Here is a 6,162-nt window from a genome sequence, read left to right as displayed (position 1 = left end):
GCACAGCAGTCAGGGGTTAAACACACACCCGGGGACATGCTCAGGACGAGGTGCGAGGCCGGCGTTGACAATGAGATTGTAGGACACAGCCTACGACATGGGGAATGCTCATGACCCGATGTGAGGTGAGGTTGCCGGGCGATGGCTGCGGTTCATTCCATCGGCGTGTTTGACACCAATACACGCTCTCGAACAGCACTTGGGAGGTGGGCGTGCCCTGCGGGCAGACAGACGAGTTTGGGGTTTGACTCCTCGGCCCTAGGTGACCTCGGGCAAGTTATATAACCTCTTTCTCAGGGCCTGGGCTCCTCTCCCAGGAAAATGCAGAAAATACCTGCGTCCCGGGGCTGCGCTGAGGGTCAACTAAAAGCAGCTACGAAAAGTGTGTGGCCCCACGTCGGACACCCCCTACAGGTTCCCGCCGTCGCTGTTCTGGGGAAGCCGTTGGCTCTACGGCAGTGGTTCTCAACCTTCCTCGTGCCGCGCCCCTTTAATACAGTTCCTCATGTTGTGGTGACCCCCAACCATAAAATTATTTTTGTTGCTACTCATCACTGTATGTTTGCTACTGTTAAGAATCGTCATGTAAATATCTGATATGCAGGATGTATTTTCATTGTGACAAAGTGAACATAATTAAAGCAGAGTGATGAATCACAAAAACGATATGTAATTAAACATGTGTTTTCCGATGGTCTTAGGCGACCCCTGTGAAAGGGTCTTTCGACCGCTAAAGGGGTCGCGACCCACAGGTTGAGAACCGCTGCTCTAGGGGGCATAATTATAGGGGTTTTTCTCTTTTTTTTTCAAATGTTTGGTTGTTTTCACGTCTTCATTTCCTAGGAGGTACGACTATGGCAATGACCAAATAATTTCTTTTAAAATAAATAACGTTGGGGTTGAGGGGGTGTTGCTGATCTTAACGAGCGAAACTGGGACTCATGGAAGGCGGGACCCGTGGTGACCTCAGCAGGCGGGGCCGGGGCCCTGGTTCTGGAGCAGCGACGTGCAGCCGGCCTGCTGCAGGCGCCTCTGAAACACGCGATACCTGCCTGCTGAGTCAGGGTGCTGGCCTCTTTTCCCTGAGGTTGGCAAACAAACCTTAAAAAAATGGCCGCAACCGAAACAGCAATAGCCATCTGGTATGAATGGATCCAGATTATACCCTTTTTTTTTTAGTCAGATCGGCAAAAAATATATATATATTTTGGTGTGCTGCAGAATTTAGTCATTAGTTTCTGTATGCCATGAGTAAGAAAAGTCTGAAATCACTGTCCTCATAGATCCTGCTGCCCAGAAGGGGGGAGCAGAGGCCCTCGGGGCTTTTGGGGGGCCACCTCTGAAATGGGGGCCCTGGCGGAGGCAGGACAGAGAGGGTCCATCTAGAGACAAGGTGTGTGCGTGAGGTGCCTCCCTTCCCTGTCCCCCCAACAGGTATTCAGGTGGCAGATGGGCTTGAGGCCTGTGTAGGGTACAGGAGAGGTGTGTGTGGGGGGGGGCGGGTTATTAATAGAAGAGGTAGAGGAGGAGCCTAATTGGGGGACACCACAAGATGCGAGGCAACCATTTAAAACCACATTGCGGCCTGGCCGGGTGTGGCTCAGTGGTTGAGTGTCGACCTATGAACCAGGAGGTCACGGTTTGATTCCCGGGCAGGGCACATGCCCGGGTTGCAGGTTCCATCCCCAGTGTGGGGCGTGCAGGGTACAGCCGATCCATGAGTCTCTCTCATCCTTGATGTTTCTATCTCTCGCTCCCTCCCCCTTCCTCTCTGAAATCAATAAAATGTATATATATTTTTTTTTTAAAAAATAATAATAATATTGCAGAACATAGCACAGTGACGGGCAAAATGTTAGTGGCCTATTGTGGAGTGAAGAAGCAAGACTGCTACAGGGAACTCCACCAACATGTCCCAGTGGCACCAGTGGGTGAAGCGAATGGGGTGCCATTCAGCCGGGAAAAGAGGTCAAGTACTGATGCACGCTGCAACATGGATAAAGCTCGGAAAATTAGGCTGAGGGAAAGGAGTCAGACACAGGGCGCCTACTGCATGGTTTCCTTACGTAAAACAGCCAGAGTAAGAACAGTTAGTACCAGGAAGCAGGTTAGAAGTTGCCTACGTCCCGGGTGGGGTTGGGAGCTAGGACGTGACTGCTTAATAGGTCTGGGGCTTCCCTTGGGGGCGAGGAAAACCTTTTGGAAACGGGGAGGTGAGGGTCACGCAGCCTTGTGGACGGACTGGCGCTGCGTGTTAGGGGTGAGATGCTGCTTTTCTGCTGTGTGCGTTTCCCGCCAGGAACATCAGTGAGTCAGAGGCCAGGACGTCTGCATGCTGGGCCAAGCGTTTCACCCCTGTGAGCTCATTTGTAACTCTGAGCAGCCCGAAAGCAACACTTTATGACCCCATTTTACAGATAAGAACACTGAGGCTCGGGCAGGTGATATAACGAGCCCGGGGCTGCATAGCTGGGGCTTGGCTCACCGCAGAGGCTGCACAGAGGCTCTCTCAGGCTTGTCCGGAAATTCATCCGGCCTGAGTCAGGAGGCTCGGTGGGGGACAGGCCTCCTGGTCTGGGTGGCGAGGAAACGGGGTGGGGGCCTCAGGGGATCCGTGCAGCTCTGGGGTGCTGGGGTGCTGGGAGGGAGGGCGGGGAACTGTTCAGGGGAGGGATGTGTCAGGCTGAGCATGGCCCATCTGAGCCTTGTGGGGTGCTGGGGCCGGAGGAGGCTGGGGAGACCAAGGCCTACCCTCGGGGAACCAAACATCCCAGGAGCAACCCGTCCTTGCTCCTTCCACACAAGTCTGCCTCCCCTCTCCAGGCCTCTTCGGGGAAACCTAACTCAGAACAGAGGCCGCACGTAGAAGGAGGTGGCTTGGAGGTCATAGCCAGGGAGTTCCCTTTAAAAGGTGACTCTTCCCCCCTCCCCCTGCCCCTCTGCCTCCTCCCCCTCTCCCTCTGGCCATCACTCTCTGCCCCTCGCCCTCCCGTCTCCCTCCTGCTCCTTCATGACCGCAGCTAAGATGTCCTGAGCACTTACTAGGTGTCACTCACTGTGCGGAGCACTCAGACGGAGATCTCTAACTCAGCCCTTTGATGTGGGAAGGTAGTCGCAGAGGTCAGCTTGACATCATCGCCGCCCCCCCACCTGCCCCACTGTATTTAATTGAAACCAGGCATGGCCATCCCGCCCCCCTTGGCATCTGCAGGATCACGAATAAGCACGGGGCCTGACCAAGGAGGCACAGAGGGGAGGAAGCTGGGTCTTCGGAGAACGCGTTCCTCGCTCTAGGACGAGGTGGTCCCCCATCCCCCTGGGGACGGTCACATCGGGCCCTGACCCCCCTGGAAGTGGCGGCAACGACTCCACCTTGAGTCTGGGGGTGAAACTGACATGGAGAAGGGGGGCAGAACAGGGAGCCACTCACTCACGACCCGGCTGGTGCCCCCAGGTCCAGGAGGGAACAAAAGCCCTGGCTATTGAAGCTGGTGCCGGCTCCTCCTGGCAGCCAGAAGGGCCCTAACAGACATTTCTATGCTACACACGGGGAAGCAGAGGCACAGAGAGGGCAAGTAACGGGGCTAAGACCCCACAGCGGGCGGGACCGGGACATGAGCGCAGACCTCCTGGCCCAGAGCCCCACCCTTCACCAACGCGAGACGCCGTCTACCCCATCAGATTGCCGTCCCTGCAAATAGAGTGCCCGCAGGAGTGAGGATAACACACCAACTGCAGGGCGGGCCACAAATATCTCCCCACAGGACACATGGAGGGCCCAGAGCGAGGGGTGTCGGTGCACAAGAAACCCACACCCCGATGGTGTTCAGTCCTGACTGTGCCCGTTATTCCCAGTGGCCCAGAGGCCAGGCCGCCTGCACACTCCTGGCACGTCTGTCCCTCCAGGAACAGCACAGCTTCCCAAATTCTGGCCACTGGCAGCCCTCCTACTCCAGGCAGCCCTCCAAGATTTCCCCCGGCATCCCCAACACCCCAGCAGCCTGCTTGTTTTACCACATGCACTTCAGCACGTTTGAGGTCACCGATTATCACACAACAGCCTGCGGGGTCTCCTAAAATCCGGGCAGGCTCACCTCATCCCCCTGCCGCAAGCCCTCCTGCTTCCTCCCAGGGCCATGGGACTAAAACCCAGACTCACAACCATGGCCCCCCAGGCTGGCCATGTCTTACCCCACCTGGCACCATGCTCCTCCCCACCACGTCCCTGTGTCCTCCCTCCCCCTTCAGTTCCCCAAACCTGAGGAGGTCACTCCTAACACGGGGCCTGGGTCCTTGCGGGTCCCCTGACAGGGACACCCTTCCTCTAAAGTCTTGCCCTCGTCAGCTCATCTCCACCCTCAGGACTCCGGCGAGAACCCCACACACACAGCACCACCGCCTCAGTTTCCGTCATGTCGCCCGGTTTCATTTCCCTGCACAACTCCGTGCTCCCCGACACGGCAGAGTCTCGTGCGTCTCACTGTGCTTCATTCTTTTCCATCGTCCCCCAGGAATGTGCGCTCCTTGCCGTGGAGATGTGTCCCTTTGATCCACGGCCAAACCCTCAGCACCTCAGACAGTGCCTGGCGCATAGCAGGCGCTCAATTAATGTTCCAGGATGGACTGGGACTGCCGGGCACTGAGGAGCTGAGCGGGCACCATGGGCGCTCTCCTCTTGACACCCCGGGGACCTCGCGGCTGCTAGAACATGCTTTCCTCAGGCTCACGGGCAAAACCACAGCCCTGGAGGCCTCCCCTCAGCTCTGCCTTCCGCACGCCCCTTCGCCCTGTGTGCGGGCTTCAGGTGTCCTAACTGTCAAACAGGATGGCTTGTCTCACGGTGTGACTGAGGAAAGACACCGGCACTCAGCACAGAGCGTGGTGCACAGACAGCAGTCAACATAAAGGAGCTCCTGTCTGTCACTCGTGTGTTCTCTATATCCATAATACAACCATAATATGCTAATTAGACCAGATGTCCTCCCGGACATCCTTCCGGACGATCTTCCAGAGGAAGCTGTGGTGGCGGGGGGGCGGGGGAGGGGGCAAGCCCCTTGCACGAATTTCATGCATTGGGCCTCTAGTATTATTATATCAGAGGGGGGGGGGAGGGAGAAAAGGAAGAAGGAAAGTAAAAGCGGATTCGAATCCTAGCTGCGGGTTCGGGTTCGGACAGCAGCCTGCCTGTGTGTCACGGGGAGCATCCTCCCCAGGCAGCCCCTGCCCCGGGGGAGGAGGATGCAGGAGGTCTGGGCGGACCCCTGTGCACGCCTTTCCTCAGCTCCAGGGGGTCCCCTCATGGGCCCAGTGCCCAGAACCAGCACCTCCCCCGGCACTTCATCTGGGGATTGAGCTCTGGGCACCGGGGAGATGGGAGAAAATCGCCTGAGTCCCTGATCCTGTGAGTGCAGTGGCAGCCGGCAGCTGCTAGGGAGACGCTTCCCGCCAGGATGCACTGGGTCTTAATAGCGGCTAATTGGTCATGAGGCAAACGGGGACAGTATTAACGAGGAATCCATTTGGCTCCAATGGATGGACCGTGACCCAGGAGGGTCTTACCGGCCTGTCTCTGTGCTCTAAGAGTTCTCATTTCAGCAGCCACGTGGTCCTAAAACAGCCCACCGTGACCCAGGGGGCGGCCATGGGGCAGTATCTGGGTTCGACAGGATTCAATGCCCGCCGACCCCCCTCTGTCCCCATCTCCTTGTCTCCCCGCTGAGCTGAGCGCGAGGTCACCATAAGCCTAAGACATCCCGTCCGCCCAGGCATCGCAGGCCCTTCTCCTCACCCCCTCATGGCCCCTTCGGGGGGAATTATGCCCCCAAACAGGGAATCCACTCTCCCCTCCAAGGGGGGCCCAGGATGGCCGAAAGGCTCACTACCTCTAGCATGAGTGGCTCATGAATGTCCATTCCTCCTTTTGTTTTCTTGTTCTTAAGCCATATATTCCATGAAGATGGAGCCAAGGCAGACATATACAAAGTGGAAAATGAAATACACTCCCCCCACAAACTACTCCTCAGAAATAATGTGTATGTGTGTGTATGTGAGAGAGAGAGAGAGAGAGAGAGAGAGAGAGAGAGAGAGAGACAGAGAGAGACAGAGAGAGAGAGAGAGAGGGAGAGTGTGTGTGCGCACACACACATACCCCAGTGCTGAGGT

This window comes from Myotis davidii, unplaced genomic scaffold (assembly GCF_000327345.1).
Source record: "Myotis davidii unplaced genomic scaffold, ASM32734v1 scaffold328, whole genome shotgun sequence".
Lineage (NCBI taxonomy): Eukaryota > Metazoa > Chordata > Mammalia > Chiroptera > Vespertilionidae > Myotis > Myotis davidii.
This window is presented reverse-complemented; position numbering follows the sequence as displayed.